At 38.9% G+C, this 18,550-nt stretch overlaps 1 long non-coding RNA gene across 1 annotated transcript; it reads right to left on the bottom strand.

Moving 5' to 3' along the window:
- Nucleotides 1-683: 683 nt before the first annotated feature.
- LOC121084047 lies at nucleotides 684-15,395 on the bottom strand. The gene is made up of 5 exons (XR_005826560.1): nucleotides 14,521-15,395; nucleotides 6,771-6,891; nucleotides 5,648-5,786; nucleotides 4,741-4,856; nucleotides 684-3,947 (listed from the first exon to the last, which is right to left on the bottom strand). It is a non-coding gene; the product is annotated as an uncharacterized LOC121084047 (long non-coding RNA).
- Between the last annotated feature and the right edge of the window lie 3,155 nt (nucleotides 15,396-18,550).

An 18,550-nucleotide genomic window follows, 5' to 3' on the forward strand; every position in this document is an offset into this window, starting at 1 on the left:
TGTGCTGCAGGGCACCATCTCCGAGGTCATTATCAAAGGGTTTCTTTGTCAGCCTGGCAAGCTCTCTCCTCCTGCCTCCACAAAGCCAAGGGCTAGTCTGGTCCCACTGAAATCCACAAAGGTCCCGTGCCAGAGCCGCAATTAGATAATATGCTGGTTTTTCAGACTCAAGTGGATCCGTGCCAGTTTACCTTATCAGATGATCTGGCTCCATGAGAACAAGGCCCTAATGACTCACATCCACCTCATACCTGGTATGCAAGGGAAAAAGTTGTTTTTCCAGCTGGGTCCCACAAATCCCAGCAAATAATGTGTCTCGTAAAGCTCCTTTCTTCCCAGAGACGCTGATTAAAGTATGCATTCAGCAGAGATATTTTCTTGCCAGGTACTCCAAGTCACACAATGGCGTGGGACAAGGTGGCAGGGTGAGTCAGAGGGTTCAGTCCCCTGTAGCTCTTCTAAGGGACAGCACTCAGCAGCGCTTGCTGGGGAGAAAGCAGCTTCAGATTCACATTGAAAATTCAGCAGAAACAAAACCCTAGTTTTCAAAATCGAATAGATTTAAATACAGTTATTTTAGTCCACATAACTAGCATGAAAAGTTTATAATTTGGTAACAAAATCAGGAAAAAAACCCTCTTTTCACCAAAGTGTTTTCATTCAGATGGATGTTTTATTTTGCTTTGTACATGCAATCCAGCACCTTGGAGTGCTAACATAACACTTACATCTTGACATAAAATTTGGAAAACTCTGAAACCCTTTGTCTAATAGCCAACTACCATTGCCTAGTAAATACACAGGTGTTAACAAAGACTCTATATACAAACTAATGTAAGAATGTAAATTCTGAACTGGGTTACTGACAAGAAAACGGATGTAACTTTTGAGTTTTGCAAAGCCCTTGTGTGAATGCAAACGCTGTGAACAATAATAAAGTGGAACAGGTACCTAAGCAATAGCAGAATAAAACTCTGACATGTCATTAAACAGCATAACTGAAGGAAATTATTTAAAATATTATTTTCAAAAATAGGTCTGTCTTAATAAACTATCATCCCATTGTGTCTGCCCCCACAATTGGTTTTGTCTTCCAAAATGTATTTAATAGGCTCACACGAAACTGTGGCAATTCAGAACTTGCAGGTCATTCCCTTGCCCTGCAAGCGTGGTTCCCCAGCTCAAGTACAATCTAATGCCATGTTTAAATCTGTCCTGTGAAGCCCTGAACGGCCTTTGTGTAAATTAACCTGGTACCTGCAATGCAGCTTGCACTGAAGGCAGCAGCCTCCCGATCAGGCAGGTGTGGGGATCTGCCCAAGCAGTAAATTGTTGGATATTGGATTAGAGGCTTCTGGTAAGCTATTGTAAAAGATCTGGGAAAGACTCTTCTGTGTTCTGGTTGACTAATACTTTCCATTAGAAAGAACTCTTTCTTTGGGAAGCATTAACTCTGTTGTTTTGTTGCAGGCCTTTGATATTTAGCAGGGGAAATCCCAGAGGCTATAGTGGTAGCTATTCACTGCCCAGAGAAACGTGAGTCAGTTTTAGCCGCGTTGTAAAGTATTAAAAATGCTGGCTCTCTGATTCACGCACAAAGGCAGATTAAAATCGGGCTGCCACCCACATCTGTCTGGCCTGCCCCCACTGCACAGATGGCTCAACTGCTCTTAAACGTCAGCTGAAGTGCCACGAATTGCAACCCAGCATGTTTAATAGTACTAAAACCTGAGCACAAAGCTCTCGGCTGCCTGCAAAGCAGGAGCTTTCAAGGCAGTAAGGAGGTGGACAGCTGTGGAAGGAGATCTTTACAGCCATCACTTTTAACCTGCCTGTATTTGTGACAGGTCTTAAACTCCCTCACCAAGATTGCTCAACATTGTAGACAACCTGGTCCAGGCTGCTAGGCTGAAGCAGCAGTGAGCACTGCTGTCTGAGCACAGGCATGACGTTACTCAAGGTTCCCTCCAGCAAGCCCCGCTGCCCTTCAGAACGCAGTGGTAGCAAAACGGCAGAACCCCCTCAGCTGGCTCGCTCCCTCCATGCTCTTTGTGACAGCAAACACGGGAAGCAGAGGGAACAGTTCACCTAAGAGCATAAAAGATCTGATGCTGACACCACCTCCTCACCCACTCCGGCCAGCCTTTGTGAGGACCCTGGGCAGAGCACTGTGCTCCTCCAGCGGTGGGGATGAGAGGGGGGGTCCGTCCTTCCCCTGGCCCCACGCTCGGTAGGCCTGCATGCAGCAGCAGGCAGCAGCTGGATGATGTGAGGCCAGTTCAGGGGAGACCATTCTCTACAGAAGACGCACAGTGTAAATCCTTCCAGATCAAAGCGCCCCGGGATCCTTGGGGTCACACGGCAAGCTCGCTGCCATCTCAGATGGCCTATTTTTGTTCAAACTGTTCCCAGTCTGCCTGATACTCCATTCTGGTTGGCTCGGGACTCATCTGTGTGCAGGCCGATTGCTTCTTCTGGGCTCGCAGTATCAGCTTGTCTACATAAAGAAATGAACGTGCACTAAGCAGTGGGGATGCAGTACTGCTCGGCGTATGCCCTGACAGGTGCTTTCAAAGCGGCAGAATACCTCTTTAGGTATTCATATATATACCTCAAAGGGTCCTCAAGGGTTGCTGGCCTGTAGTAGCTACTACAGGGTAAGTTAGTCTTCTAGCCAACCGAACACTACCTTCTCTTGTGTGTAAGTCTTACATATTTTTGTTGGAGGGCTCATTCAGTTCTTGTTTTAAAAATAGTTTCAAACATTGCAATTCATTTTTACTGTGATGAGATATTTTTGCCTATGCCTTTTATACAAGAATCAAATAAATATTATTGCAAGCATTTTTTCTAACAAGTCAGAATAACTACGGCTATGTGGAATTATTTATGAAAATACAGTTAGATATATATAGCTATGCTGCCAGTATCATTTGCTTTCTCGTCATTGTATCTGCAGCATCCAACAAACAATTATGAAATTTCCATTATACCAAATGGTATATAAATCCTGAAGTCAGCTCTGTGAACATCTGTAACTGTTTTATTTGGACATAACTTTTTTATTCAAATGTATTCATTTAACAATACACTGTAGCTTAAAAGGCCATTATAATAATAAAATCTCTCTAGTAACTCTTTAAATATTTTCAAAGTCACTAAGTAAAGCTAAGAAACCTGCCAAAGTTGTAAATTTTTTATATACATCTCACAAGCTGTTATCTGACTTCTAATAACATACTGGGCTAATAAAAACTCGGGTGTTTTACCTATCAATTCAAACTGTTTGTCTCATGCACTGGCTCACTACTTTCCCCATGGGCTATATTATTTTAATCAACAAACACACATGCACACATATATACGCTATATGAATATACGGAACTTAAAAGTTTCATCTCCAAAAGGTTGTAAATGAAAGTATTATACGTACATAATATTGTGTGTATCCTGCATATATTCTCTAAACATATTAGAAAAATTTAACATGAAAGCTGAGAAAACACAGTATTATATACAAGATTCAACGAGGATAAAAGTGAGGACTTTAAAACATGTTTAGTTTAAAAAATAAATCTCTTCTGAAGAGTATAATTTGCACAGGAAACATCCACAAAAAGGCTGCTTTTCTAGAAAGCTGTCTGTAGTAGCCCAGGAGTACAGCAGTTTGACGTTCAGAATACACTGCCTTTGGCACAGAAGTCTCTCCTCCTACCAGAACATTTTCTCCAGTAGCTTGTGACCATGGCTGAAGCAGTGTGGAAAGTACTTCTACTGCTGAAGTGCCTCTTTCGTAAAAGTCATCCCCTCCTTCTCTTCCAAAACTATTTTGACTTGGTGAAGACTTATTTGTTACCACCTTACTGTTAACAGCCTGGCTTAAACCCATGGCAGCATTACATACCGCTACATTCAAACTCATATGACCTTCATCATCTTCATTATACCTAAGGGAATAAAATTGAAAATACACTTCACAAACATAGCAAATTGCAGCAGAATAACATTACCGAGGATCATTCCACAACATGCATGGGGGGAATACTCAAGTAGATTTAATGCTAGACTATATTAAAACCACTTTACCTCAACATACCACAAACTGAGATTAACTCACTCATCTTTTCTTGACATCTCTGCTGTCACAGAGGTGACAAAAGAAGAATAACATCTAAGTAGACTGCCAAAACTGAGAATGTCAGCAAGTAAAAGATGAATTAGATTGCTATATATTAGGTGGCACTCAAACAAAAAAACACTCCATGTGAAGGAACACGTGCAAGAGGGTTCCAATAAGTAGTTTTTATCAAATATACATCACGTAACAAAAAGTAAGAGATACCTATTCATAATTAGATTTTATTTGCTGGATTTTCTTGCTTCAAAACGGAGAATATGGCTTGTTTATACTACAGAAGCTGCTGATATATTTAGGTTCTCTCTTTAGTGGATGCAACTTGCACAGGGTCAAAAAAATCTCTTTCAACAATGTAGGTTACAAGCTTTTCAAAGTGGAAAAGCTATAAAAGCAAAAAGATCCTTTTATTTTTTTGGTTTAACCATATTTACAATAGGTTTTCCATCATGATAGTGAAATTTAAGTAGTAAATTGTTTCATGCTTGGAATGTTTAAAACAGAATCAAACTTAAGATAGCATTTAATTAAATATCTGGATCTCTTAAAATGTTTAAAAAAACCCATTACTTTACAATCTGAACAAGAATTAACTAGTAACATACCTGAAACAAGAATGACTGCTGAGTTTATGAGCTTTTTGAAGATGTAGGGTCAATGTATAACTCCAGGAGAAACATTTCTGACAGACGTGGCATTTATATGTTGGAATGCCATTACTCTTGGAAAGAAAGACCATTAGAGTCATTGAAGGCTTGCACGTGTATATATAACAAAAATTAATCCTTTGTTGAAAAGTGGAAAGCCACACTAGCTGAAAACCTTTTTGCAGTGAACTTCCTAAAACATTAAAAATTTGTGAGTTTTAGAACTTGTTCGATTAAGGAACCCCAGTGAACATGGAAATTCTCTGCACTGGCCATCAATACTGCAGATATCTCTAGTTAGCAGTGTGACACATAGCTTCCACTAAAATATATTAATTTTAAAACACAGCAGTGATCATAACTTGAAGTGGAAGAAACAGGTAACAAGTATGCAAAAACTATAGCCACCAAAACTGTATTTTAATGTTGTGGTCAGACTCACCTGATTAAAAGTGATGTAAGCTTTACAGACTTTATATTTTCTCTATTTTCAGGTAACATATTAGTTCTAAGGATGAAGTACCAACATGAGGAGAAATGTGACATTGGATTTTAATCCCTGAAATACTTTGCTGTTGAGATTAGGATTGGCACATTGTGGTTTTTTTCTAAAAAAAAGGGGGGTGGGTTGGGTTTGGCCAGAGTTCAAGACTGTGAGAATGCCACTGCATGCACCTAAAGTAAGCACTCAGAATCTATAGGTAAGGGTGAATCAGGTATTTGCATAATACTTGCAAGAGTCCTAGAAATGTGTGAAAATAAATACTTGATTTGATCGAAAACAAAAATTTAATTAATTCACAAGAAACTAAATGAACATATATTTTATAGCAATGTATTTTATTCTGCTATTTAATATACTCACCACATGCTTTCTCTTGTAATGCTGTCTCAAAGTTCATAAAGTCCATGAAATAAAACCACATCCTTCAACATCACAGCTGTAGGCATCTGAACCATTGTGTGTTTCAACATGTTTATGCAGATCGTACGCATTCTTAAAACTGAAAACAAGGTAAAACAAATAGCAGATATAATAGTACACAGGAGTAGTCTTGTGGTTAATGTTTAGGACTGGGAGGTAGTAATTTTTGGCTCTGACAATGGCAAGTGAAAGTGGAATATATATAAACTGCTTTTCTACCTCAGTTTTTCCACCTGTGAAAAGGAATACTACAGACATCTCTTTGATGTGCTTTGGATTTCATTTTCCATTCCCTCTTTCTTCCCACACATCCACACCATGCCCAAATTTAGGTAATTTTTCCACAACCATGTTGCAAGGCATCGCCATCTCTTTCTGTTCGAGTAAAGAAAATTCTTGTCCATTATCAATCAGTCACTTCATCCCCTCTGGTCTAGAAAGTCAGATTATTTCCTTCTGTCTGCCCATCCTTCTGATGCTACAGACATCTGTATGTACGTCTGTAGCATACAAAGGCTACACTGCTCATCTCTGGCAAAATTCAACATAATTTGCCAATGCTTATATATTCAACTTGGTCTATTGCATCACAATGCCAGTTTTGTGGGTTTTTTTAAACTGTGTGGCATCACTTAGTGAAAGGAGAAATCACCACGGCAAAAGTGCAAGACAGCAGAAGATACAGTAAGCCTGTGGCAGAAAAATCACTCAAAGGAGAAGACTGCGACCCTCCCAACAAACAGCCAGCAATCATTTAGGATAGCAAAATCCACAGTTTAAGGTACTGCTGCTACACCTCTCAACTTGTCGTGATGACCATTCTGTAGTACACATAGCCATGCCAAGAAAATTCACCTTTCAGCACATCAGTCCTACTTGCACCAGAAGTTCATGAACTACAATGTTTCAGCAGCTGAAGGCAGATGAATCTACTAGATTTCTTCATGGAATAGCTGATGATTTTAGTGGTTGAAAAGTTTTCCTTCTTTACTACCTCTTACTGAGAACACCAACTTGGTTCTACGGTTCTGCTCATGTAGGTATCAGCCTCAGGTTTTCTTACCTGCTGTCACAGAGGTGACAATGGAAAGGATGTTCATTACAGTGCCAGAACCCGATGTGGGCTTTCAGTGAGGAGACACTTGTGCATACCGTATCACAAAAGGCACGTGTAACATGAGTAACTAGAAAAGAGAGTGGAAAGATACTTTCAATTCTGTATCACAGCTTCACCAGGACATTCTCTGCTATGACATATGACCAAAAAAATATTATTAAAATATCATATTAAAGTTAACAGATCATAATACATTTGGGAAGAAAATACACAGAGAAAAAGTGAGATAAAAATTGGAATGTAGATGCAATAAAAAGGGTAGTGAAATCATGGTCAATCTTACAATGTTTCAAGTTACTCTCAAAAAACAGATGGTAAGGGAAATCGATGTAGGGGATTATGTTTCACCCTCCAGGCTCCAACCAAAAGGATGATTATAATTTTGCCTTTGGCACTTTGGGAAGTTTTCTGGAAGGTGGATGTTGTCTGCAGACCTTCTGACAGACAAGCACTGGCAAATCGACTGCCAGCGTTTAAGGTATTACCACTCATAAAAAAGTGGTAGAAAGAATATGTGTCTGCCCTCCGCCTCCCGGTTTCACATTCAGATAGATCTGCTTAAGCCTTAAGGCATAATAACGCCAGGCGCTTGCTAAGCGGCCAGGCTGCGAACTGCAGTTTGCTCTGGTGACTCTGGAACTGGGGAAAACCTCTGGCAGACGGGCAGGCAGGACTGGAACACCTTAAGCTGAACCAAATGCTTGCTTTGCTGCATGTGAATCAGCAACCTGATGAATGCAGTAGGAAAGAGTCTCAATAAAGAATTTTTGGATTTAGACAAAATCTGTTATACTTAGGACTTTGAAACAATGCATTATCTTATGGTCAGCCCAGTGCTTTATCAGTGTCCAAAAAACCCATGCAGTTGAAGTGCCCATGTATCCTCAAAAAAGGAAGTAAATACAATGCACTGTAACTATTCTGGAATCAATCCCTGCATAGGCACTTTTCCTCATAGCTTGCGTTAACCAGCAGAATTACTTGGGGTTTTTTTGTTTTCTTTTGTTTTTGTGTTTTTTTGTTTTGTTTTCCTCTCCCTAAAATAAATAACCTCATGTGGAAAACTAGTCTGGAATAACTTAATCTCCAAAACTGCATCAGTCAAGTTCAGCAGTCTCTTGAAATGGGAGTATCCAGCAGTTTACTTAGTTGTCTCCCATGTCCATGTAGGGAGTGATTTCAGACTATCTACAGCATTTGCATTCACATCACAGCTTATTTCAGAAGAATTTCTTACAGGTAGCCAAGCTCTTTAAAAGAAAACGTCATTATTTATCTATACCAGCAAGCTATTATGAAATACACTGGGTTAAGAATCTGAGACTGTCACGTCTGCACCGGCAGTCTGCACAAACATGCAGACATGTATGCTGCCAGAGTTTTTAAAGAAAGCTGAATCGTGAACTGGGGAAGTAACTGGCTTTAGTATCTGAAGGCATTTAGGTTGTGCCTGAACAGCTGGACCAAGGAATGCCTCCCAACTCCCTCAGCCAAGTTTACATTGTAGCTTTGTACATGGTTTGCTGAGGCTTATTGGGACATGACACAGGTTCATGTTATCCTTGTTACTAACTCCAGCCACCTTGTGATTTTCCCTGGCTATGTAAGCAGAACACCGCCTCAATTATCAGAGGACAAGGACAGCTGGGTGCACTGTACAATTCACAAAGGTTTAAGTGCAGCCAGAGTGACCAGAAACAAATAGTTCAGTTAGCCATGTGCTTTATTTAATATATCAAACCTATTTTTATGTGTTATGCTTTAATATAAAAAAAACGCAACAGCATATTTAAACTGTTTCATTAGCTAATAAAAACAGTATCTTAATTTGCATTTATTTGCAATTTCTGTCCAAAATCACCTTGAGACAAAGGAATAAAACTAATCTAGCAAACAAACCAAAAATGATTCTCTATTTTCTAACATAAAATAAAAAAAAAATAAGATATTTTAGTCAGATGCATGTTGACTATAAAACCATTTAAATACAAACATGGTCAGTCCTGGTAGCTTACAGTAAGTACCAAAGGAAATGCACAGTTGTTAAGCATCAAAGCACTGACTTGCAGACAATGAAAAATCATGTTTCCTTAAGAATGCAACTAGAAAGTAGAATCTACCCTGACTGAGCAAGACTGCACAAAGCTACTTGCATGTTTATACAACCTAAATGACTGGAACCCAGGCCTGGCTACATGTTTCAAATATTCCTATTCCCAAAGCAAAGACCCACCCGCCTCTTGGCTTCTGCATTTCCTGTATATCCAACAGCAATATCACACGTTTCCTTGTGCTTAGATGCTGTAGGATTCTTTCCCATCAAGTCATAGCTGTTGTAGTATGACTTGTGGGAATCGTTTGGGGACCTCAGGGAGATTGTGGTTAGGTCAACGAAGGACTACACTATTTGAGTGAGGCTGATTATGCATTGGAAGGTGAGCAGAGTTGCAACTCAAGCTAAAACACAGCTTTGGCTTTAACCATGCCCCTAGTCATGCAAGCAAGTAAACAGAGGTGCAAGTGAAGAATAAGCTTCTGCAAGAGAACTACTGCAAAACAGAGAACGCCTTACACTTTTTGATCAGAAGGCATGAAGAAAGGAATTTCCATGCTTCAGAGGGACTGGCAATGAAATTCTTACTTTTCAGCATTTGTAACACAGTCGTCCTCGTTTCGCACATTATTTTACTTGATCTAATTATAGCTATAACTCTGTAGTTTATCTGTACAAGGTGACCTTCAGAAAAGTATATTCTATTTCAAAAAGCTCTGACTTTCTATGTCTCCTCACGTGATCTCATAGCAGCCTTTCACTGGCAAAATGTTTCTGACAGTTCTGGCAAATAAACATTCATTCTGAATTTAAACAGAAACCATTTATTGACAATACAAATAACTTAGGAAGCATTTATTAATTAATAACCTATAGCTGCCAGTTTAATTAATAAACTAACACAGCACTGAGACAGTTTCAGTATTCTTTTTCATTACTAATACTCTCCAGAAGAAAATTCAGTTTAGGCTTAATAAAAAAGATTGTTTATCAGTAAGTTAATTTTATCCCAAACAGAGTAACAATCTGTTCAAAACACTAACAGTCTGAAATTTGAGCTCTTTGTCAATTACTTAGAATGTACCTACCTTCCATCACCAAAACATCCACAATTCCTAAATATATTCCAAGCATTTAAAAACAAAAAAAACCAACCACCACTCCCTTCTTCTTTACCATGCAGGAAAGCATGACAACTAATACACAGTTAGTCAAGGTGGGAAGTGTTCTGGTGAAGAAAATACTGGAAAAGCAAAGCTGGAGAGAAAAAAATTGTCTTTTGACCTGAAAGTAGTTAAATACTCATTGGGATTACTTGCAGATTTTGTAATCCAAGCCTGGCTCTTGTGGAAGTTTTCTCTTCAATAATCAAGTCTTTCCCATTCATGGGCAGTTTCCCAGTGTCAGTGGAATGTCATGCTGTGCCACGGGCACCAAGGGAAGAGAGGCAGTGCGATGCCACAGCTGCCAAGTGAATAGCTTTTCTGCTGAAACAGGGATCTAAGGGTGTTCTGTTGCTCACTTTCATTACCCTAATTTGTCAGACATGCAAAGTCAAAAGAACTTCTATGCTTTATGAAAACAACTGCCTTCCTGGAGTAAACCCTGCTTTCATGCAATTTACTTATATGAAAAATAGAAATATTTATTAAATTACATGTGTACATTATCACAAAGCACCTTAAATGAAGATCTCTTAAAAATATAAACAGAAATGAGAGCATATCCACTTACTATTTTCTGAAACTTGTCTCTTTACATGATCAAAAAACTTAGCATTACTGGAGAACATTCCTCCACAAGTAGTACATGCTACAACTCTTTCTGGCGTGTGGGTTCTTAAATGATTCCACAGTTTATACTTTCCTTTAAATACACCTAACAATCTAAACCAAACAAACAGGAAAAAAGCTGCAGATGAGTACTGTGCTCTTTCTTATGTAGAAACTGTTACATTTTTAGAAACACAAAGATTCTTCTAGGAAAAAAAAATAATCAGACTGATACTATTACAAACATTATGTGACATTTAACGCCTCAAATATTCAAGCCAAAGCCAGATTATTTGTCAGTAATCAGAATTCTTCAAGCCCTGTTGGCCATGTGTGTGTTTCAAAAATTTGTTTTGAATCAGCAGTCTGCTGCTATACTTTCACCCTCACGTATCAAAGTTTTTGACTCCGCATGCATGCTCACACACTAGAACAGTGATAACATGCATTACTATTCCTGTTGCCCACCCCCTGTCACGTAACTATAGCAATCTTCATGGTGTCTGGAGAACCAGGAGAACAAGATGGGGCAGTAAATACATGTCAACGTTACATCTCCAAGAACTCTACTTACTGCTGTCTTTTATTTTTTTATCTTCAAATTTTCTATCTTTACATACACATTCACATAGTGGTTAACCACAAGCAATCAGCTATCCACCAATCTTTGCATATGAATAACTATGTCCTCAGATATCTTGAGCTCAGGAACAGACTGGTACTGTGGACACAGTGCAAGTTTTAACAGTACAAGTAGAAAGCTCTGGCTATTCACATGTGACAAAAAAGGGGAAAATCCGTAGCAGGTTAATGTACTGGTGTAAATGGAGCTAAAGTACTATTTCAGGAAAAAACTTCAGACAGGTGTGAAGGAATAGCCTACCCTCTCACACAAGGAGAAGCAGCCACGGGCCTCTCTCACCTACCTAACAAAGATAACAGCTATGTGGAAAGCCACCTTTCTAAAAAGGTGAAATAACAGCCTGGACTCAATCAAAGACTTTTAAGAATCAAGAGGACTACATTCAAATGCAAAAGCAAGAGGTAGAGAAAGATAAAATATTCTTTTGTGGATGGTGCATGATAAGAGTAATCACGTGAGTCAAACTCAATGACAGGTTGGATACTTTTAGGTCTCAGAAATTAATACACGAAATTCACTTAACAAAAAGGATTTGCCTAGTTCATTTAACCAAGTAGATGCATCATGAGTTCTATTTCTCCTATTCATCAAGACATTCTCTCAAGTAGAACAAGAATGCAATAGCTTTGATAATAGCCCACATCCACCCCAATGGGTAGAATACAGGCAGCTTCCTGGAAAGGAGTTCTGAGCTCCAGAATAACAGTTAGTAAAGGGACAGAACTCCAGACTCTTTATTAAAAGACACAGGAAATCCTAAAACCTTACCTTGCCTACAATGAGGCAACAGGATCATCAGTGTCTCTTTCACCTCTAGCGTGTACAGAATACTTCTGATTAGGAAGGGCCATAGAAAAAGGACAAGCTTCCATGTCTAGAAGCTGGAGAACTGATTATTCTTCTAGTGCAACATGAAGATTTCTGTGTCTGTCTGACCCCAAATTCAAAATGTGATATACGGGACATCAGATTGCATCTCTCCCTTATATCCCTCTTTTGTGAACTCTGCCAGGGCTCCAAGTACACCAACAGCCTCTGGGTGTCCTGACCAGCCTATAGCCATATTTCTCTGTAATCCTCCTCTGCAGGCAATTCCACCCCACACATCTGTAAGTTTAGTTGCCTGTGTTTGAGGTATGCTCCAATATGGCGACACTGTTCAAGCTTCAATCACACTTCTGTGAAAACAGCTAAGTTGCGAGAAAGAGCAGTGAGCAGCCTCATCCGGGACCTCCACTCACACACTCTGCACTGTCTGTCTGGCAGCTGGGGTTACCCCTGCCTTGTGCCGCACTGACCCTGTCTCTGACTTGCTACCTGGAAGTCCTGGCTTGAGGTCAGACCTGTCTTGTCACAGGGGACTTGGCTGGTGATGGTTGGGCTATGGCTGACCCCGGCTAGCATCACCTGACCTGCCCTGCTCTTGTTCAGGTTCTGCGAGACTGCAACCTGTCAGTCAGGTACCTGCCGGCCTGCCTGTCACCTTTAACTCCCAGTTTGCCTAACCTTGCAGAGCAGCCCACTCTTGCTGTAGCCTCACAAATTCAAACCAACTTAGACCAGCAGCTAGCATACTGAGGGTTCCTGGAAAAAACTGATCACCTTCTGCCTGTTGTCCCAGCTCCATGGAAACTGCTTCCTCACAGAGATGAGACCTTACTGGCCTGTCCTTGCTGGTTACATTTGGGGGTGTGAATGAAAAGCTGTCTTTCACTGCCTGGACATTATGATTTTGCATGTCACTTTGAAACGTATACCACCACCCTCAACATCAAGATCACAGACTGCAACAGACCCTGTAAAAACCTGGGACCTATTCTTTTGTTCCAGGGCAGGATCAATTACACCTTGGTCTGAAAAAGAGGTCTTCGCAGTTCCCTGGTGACACACAACCTCCATAATTTCAAGAGATGACTGCTACGGTATTTTAAAATACGCTATTAAAATGGCTTTCCTAACTTATAACTTACACCTCTCTTGTTAAAACTGACACTCATTACTTCTCATCCTTTCCAGCACAGACATGGAGAACAAATAATTTCACTGTTCGTAACAGCAGGGCATTTCTTAAACATACTTGAAGACATATCATATTCCTTTTCTTCTGCATTTCCCTTTCCGCCATTCTGTTATTTCGGCTATACAATCAAAGAAGTCCCTTCACCTGTCCTAATGGGCTATATTTTCTAAAGCTATGACCACACTGATGTGCAATTTTTGTTCCTCCAAGGACTACAGATTCTACTCTGTCGGGTCACAGCAGTAGGTTGTTCCCCAGCCAAAAACCAGGGCATCTGTCAGCTAACTCAAGAGGGAAAAGAAACAAAAGAATGTTGCAGTGAATAGCTAACCCAAGAAGTAACTTTAACCCATAGATTTAAGAGACACATATCTGGGGGGTTCACCATTAGGATTCCAATCAAACCTGGACTTTGTTGACACATTTCACAAGAGAACCAAAATGACTGGTTTAAAGCAAGCACAGAATGATCTGTTCCAGGACCAGAGTCCCATAAATTGTCTCATCATTCTTCAGCAGAAAGTCTTTTCTTCTGGAGAGGTTCTGCTCATACACTTCATGGGTCTGAAGCTGAATGGCATGCACATCAGATGGCAGTCCATAGTTTAGCCCTTACTCAAACAATCAAGGCATCTGCTATGAAAGACTGTCAATGGAATGTGGCTTCTACAATAGAGCCAAGGGCACAACATCAGCTTTGAAGCCATAACAGTAATTTTAACACAAGAGGTAGAATGCATTAAAAATGCTCTTTCTCACACAGAGTTGAGAAAAACAAGGACAGCAACAGGTGTGCTTCCCTTGATTTGAAGGGAACATGTAAGGAAAAGCAGAGTAAGCTCTCCATGAAATATTATCGAAAGGGAGACAACCCTGATCCTGAGTGGTAGAATATAAGTGAAAAGTCTGTTTGAATGGTATATTAACTACCAAGCACAGCGAGAATTATGAGGAAACCCAATCTCGTTCAGTACTGGCAATTCTCAGCTTAGACTGATTAGGAGTTGGGAGCATTCAGCTCCAGGGATGATAAGAACTATCATGATGCCTAGGAAATAGAAATGTTTCTGCAATTATTTTAGATGAAAAAAAGACCTGAAGAGCTCCCACAAGCTCCTATGCAATATGTAGAATTAAGTGACTTTTATAAGAAATGCTGCAGTGAAATACTTTATGAAATATATTTTTTATATATATATATGAACTACCTTTCCAGTGACAACAAACAGCTTTCTTCTGATCTATAGCAGTTTTTTCCTCAGTAGCATAGGCGTGAATAGCAACATGTTGATAAAACCACACTGGGTTATTGAAGGTAGCCTGAAAACAAAAGAGAAACATGGGGAAGACAAGATAATTTTGGCAGAAAATCAACTGACAGGAACAGAGGATTAAGTGTTTTTAGAAAGCAATCAGAAACCAGTAAATATTGTCATAATGTTTAATTAGCTCACTCCAACACAGGGACAATTACATGAACTACAAAAATGTAGAACAGCACACAAACCAGGTCCTCAATTTTCAGCTGCCATCTAGTAGTTGAAAAGTCTGTCTAGACTAATTGAGTGAATTCTACCCATTCTTTGGGGCAGGGATATATCTGTTAATGTATTTCTGTTGATTTATTTCTTTGGTATATTTTTAACTTCTCCCTTCCTTTCACTTCTACCTGCTCCTACTCACGAGAAGGTTGTGAGGACAACGCAGATAATTCCAACAGAAATGGGAAGGTTCTGCAATGATTAAACTGAATTAGGAGTTATGGACACAGTGCGCCACAAGTCAGTACTTACGTGACAAGGGGGATTAAACCTGAATTAGCTTCTGCCTCACTCCACAAAAATCCACACCTGCAGAGTGAAAGTAGACTACATATTGGCTTTTCTTCAAGTAACACAGGGTGTCATTCAACCATGCACTGTCACCAGCTGCAGTTCAAAGTACTCCTTTCAGTTCCCAATAATTTAATCCCTTAACTTCTCTGCTGTGCTGGCACAATTTTGTAAGGCTACACATTGAATTGGGACAAGGAATTGATCAGGCTTTCAACCAAATAAAAACATCAGGGATAGGAAAGGAAAGTCAAACTCCTCAGGCTGATATTGCCACTGCTGGTCATATACAGTTGATTAAAATTTAAACAGTGTTGGGTTTGTTGTTTTTTTTTTTTTAAAGAGAAATATATAAATGAAAAAATTATTAATTTAGTATTATCTGTTTTTAATCATCTTAATCTTAGCAGGGTAGATTAAACTGCTAGGCATTCTGTGTGCAGAACAGAACATTTACACAAGGAGTTAATGCAGGTAAACTGCTGCATTTTAAATTCATACTCCAATGTATTTCACAATAGCTCCCTCAGGGAGACAAGCCCTTATTTCTTCTGAAGGGCTTGAAACATGATCTGAGAAATCCAAGGTCTTGTATATATGAAAACATATAGGCATATTAAGGTGAACCAACTAAAAGTATTGAGCTAGCTAGACAGTGATCGAAAACATCTTTACTTCTTTATCAGGGTAACCATATGGGGGTTAAACCTGTTTTAATTTCTTGGCACCATCTCTAAGTGTTTTGTGGGAAGTTTCTTGAATATTTCTTTATATTTAAATAGGACAGGACAGAAGTTTTGGGGCTGTTGCCCAAGTCAGAAGCTTTACCTTTGAGGAAACAGAATCTGACACAGTAGGAGGCACCACAAGTGTTGGGGAAAGCTGTTATGTATGATTTGCAAAGAGAATTATATTCATAACTGTGGGAACATATTTGCAGGAGGGTGGGAAAGGTAAGCAGTTTTCCCTGCCCTCAAAGTTCTCCTCTTTTGCAGTGTGCCCTACCCCACCTCCTGGGTCTAGTCTAGCTTGCCTACTAAGTTGGGAAACATTCCTTTAATTAATTAAATTCACAACATAGCTTGAACTTGAAAAATCATGTATAAAACGATTTAGCAAAATGCTATGGACTAAACGATTCCATCAGCCCAAACTGCCCACTTACATAAATGAAAAATGGAACATTAAATCAATTAACGGAAAGATTTTTCTTCTGGTTTTTTAAAGCATGTTTTTCAAGCAAAGATTGTGCTTACTGACAGATGTAGATGTAGCAAAATAAAATTCTGAGGGCTCTGAAGTTTTTATGAACCTCTCATTTTTTAAAGAAATAGACCAATCATGGCAGTATGTGAGTAAAGACTAATTGGTATCTATTAAAAAGCTTATAGTATAAAAAATAACTACTGTAAGAAATATGATTCCTATAAGCTATGAGACAAAATGGCAATAAGATTTGTTTGTAACAGAAGTTTGTAATCAAGCTATGCAAACAATACAGAAGTTATCATAAGTAATGCTCTGTATTATATGTTTAGGCTTACAGTTTTGGAAGAGGAGAATGGGTACCTCCATGTGTAATCCACTAGTAAATAAAAGCCTTTATTTACAGAGATAGAGTTTCTCACAGATTGACTTAACAACAGGATTACCTCTCTATATATATAAACTTCACTTTCAGATTTTTGTCATTCCTTATTTCATGTAAAGAAAAATTAATGAAGAGAGGCATCAATGCATTATGTGAGTATAGATATTCTAAATGCATAAGCCAAAAGATCCAAATGGGTATTTGTAGACATCCTGCCCAGTAACAACATACAGACGAGGAGGAACTCACCTTTTATATAGGCTATGGCACAACCTGTCAGCTGAAATGTTAAGAGGAAACTTGAAATAGCTTTAGACCTAGTAAGGAGAAGGTTAGCAAAGCAAAGCATGGACTATAATCACCACCAGAAAAAAAGTAATTTCACTCCCATCACTGCAGTAAATTTACTCAAATATCACACTGATTCTAATTCAACAATGTGATGTGCATAAGGGATACAATACCTATGTAAAGCACCACCAGTCTGACGTTTCCTTGTATGGAAATATTTTCATCCTCATTATAGTGTTTGTTTATAACCCCAAAAAACACAGTTTATTTCATTGCTATCACAACTTTGATATGAAAAAGTCAGAGATAATAGAGGTATAGGATTTAAGGATGATAACCCATGAATCAATGAAAGGCCTAGAGAGACATAAGTAAAAAATTATCAAAGGCCTTTGAAAAACTTTGAAGTTTTTGTTTTGATTTGCAGTTCAACATTACTGTATCTACATTAGATTTGCCCACATGAGGTTTGAAAAATGGTTAGTTTTACAGTTTTTCTGTTTTCCACAGCACAACTCATTTCAGTTGTTTCTTCTTCGTCAATGTTGTATTTGGGTTTGGTTATATAACTTAAATAAAACAAAAAACCTTATACAACATGAAAAAAATTAATGTAGACCAGATAGACTATTTTCCTGCACTACTATCTTACTCAACAGTTACACAACAAGAGGTGGCAAGAAAATGTCATCTGCAAGGCAATACACTTGTGGATGCAAAGGTAATGCTCACTAGCCATAAATAACAGCTGAGGTTCTGAGGCCAACACTAACAGAGAAAATATTTCCCTATAATGTCATTATCAACATGAAGCTACTTTTGATCAGGGATGAACCCCTACAAGAAGCAGAAAAAAATGTATAAAAGCAGCACTATTTATATCAACACTGTCAAAAAAAGATAGCAACTGCTGACCATCTTGGTCTACTTGATAGAGAAATAGCAGTCAAAACAGAACGGATAAAGATTTTATTTAATATAGGACACCAAAAAGTGGTCGAGGCACACCATTTTTAGTTGGAACCAATCTTGGCCACCTAAGAACATCAGACTTGTATGAACAGCCTGTTGCAAATGTCTGATTTCTGTCCCAGTGAAAAAAAGAAACAAAACCCCACACTTCCAGCTGACTGAGGAAACATCAGATATTCTGTTGCCTTTCTTCAGACAAACTAACAATAAACACTCTCAAACTCTCTGCAAATTACCAACTTCATAAATCTATCAATAAATTGGGTAAAATTTTGCACGTATGCTGTTAAAACACAAGGGAAGCTGCATCTTTCTCAAAATGGTCATTTTAAGTCACCACAAAAAGAAAGAAAATTTGAATCCAAGGTCACAGATGTTATGCAAATATGCTGCTTACATTTTCATGAATGCTACCATAATTATCATGTATTACTTACAGAGACAGTGGGAAACATTGTCAGAGGTAAGATTGAGCAAAAATTCCTAATACTGAGTCAAATCCAAAGAATGATAAGGTGAAGTTAGGAAAGGGAACAAAATAGCAATACCTCA

This window comes from Falco naumanni, chromosome 2 (assembly GCF_017639655.2).
Source record: "Falco naumanni isolate bFalNau1 chromosome 2, bFalNau1.pat, whole genome shotgun sequence".
In the NCBI taxonomy this organism is placed as follows: Eukaryota; Metazoa; Chordata; class Aves; order Falconiformes; family Falconidae; genus Falco; species Falco naumanni.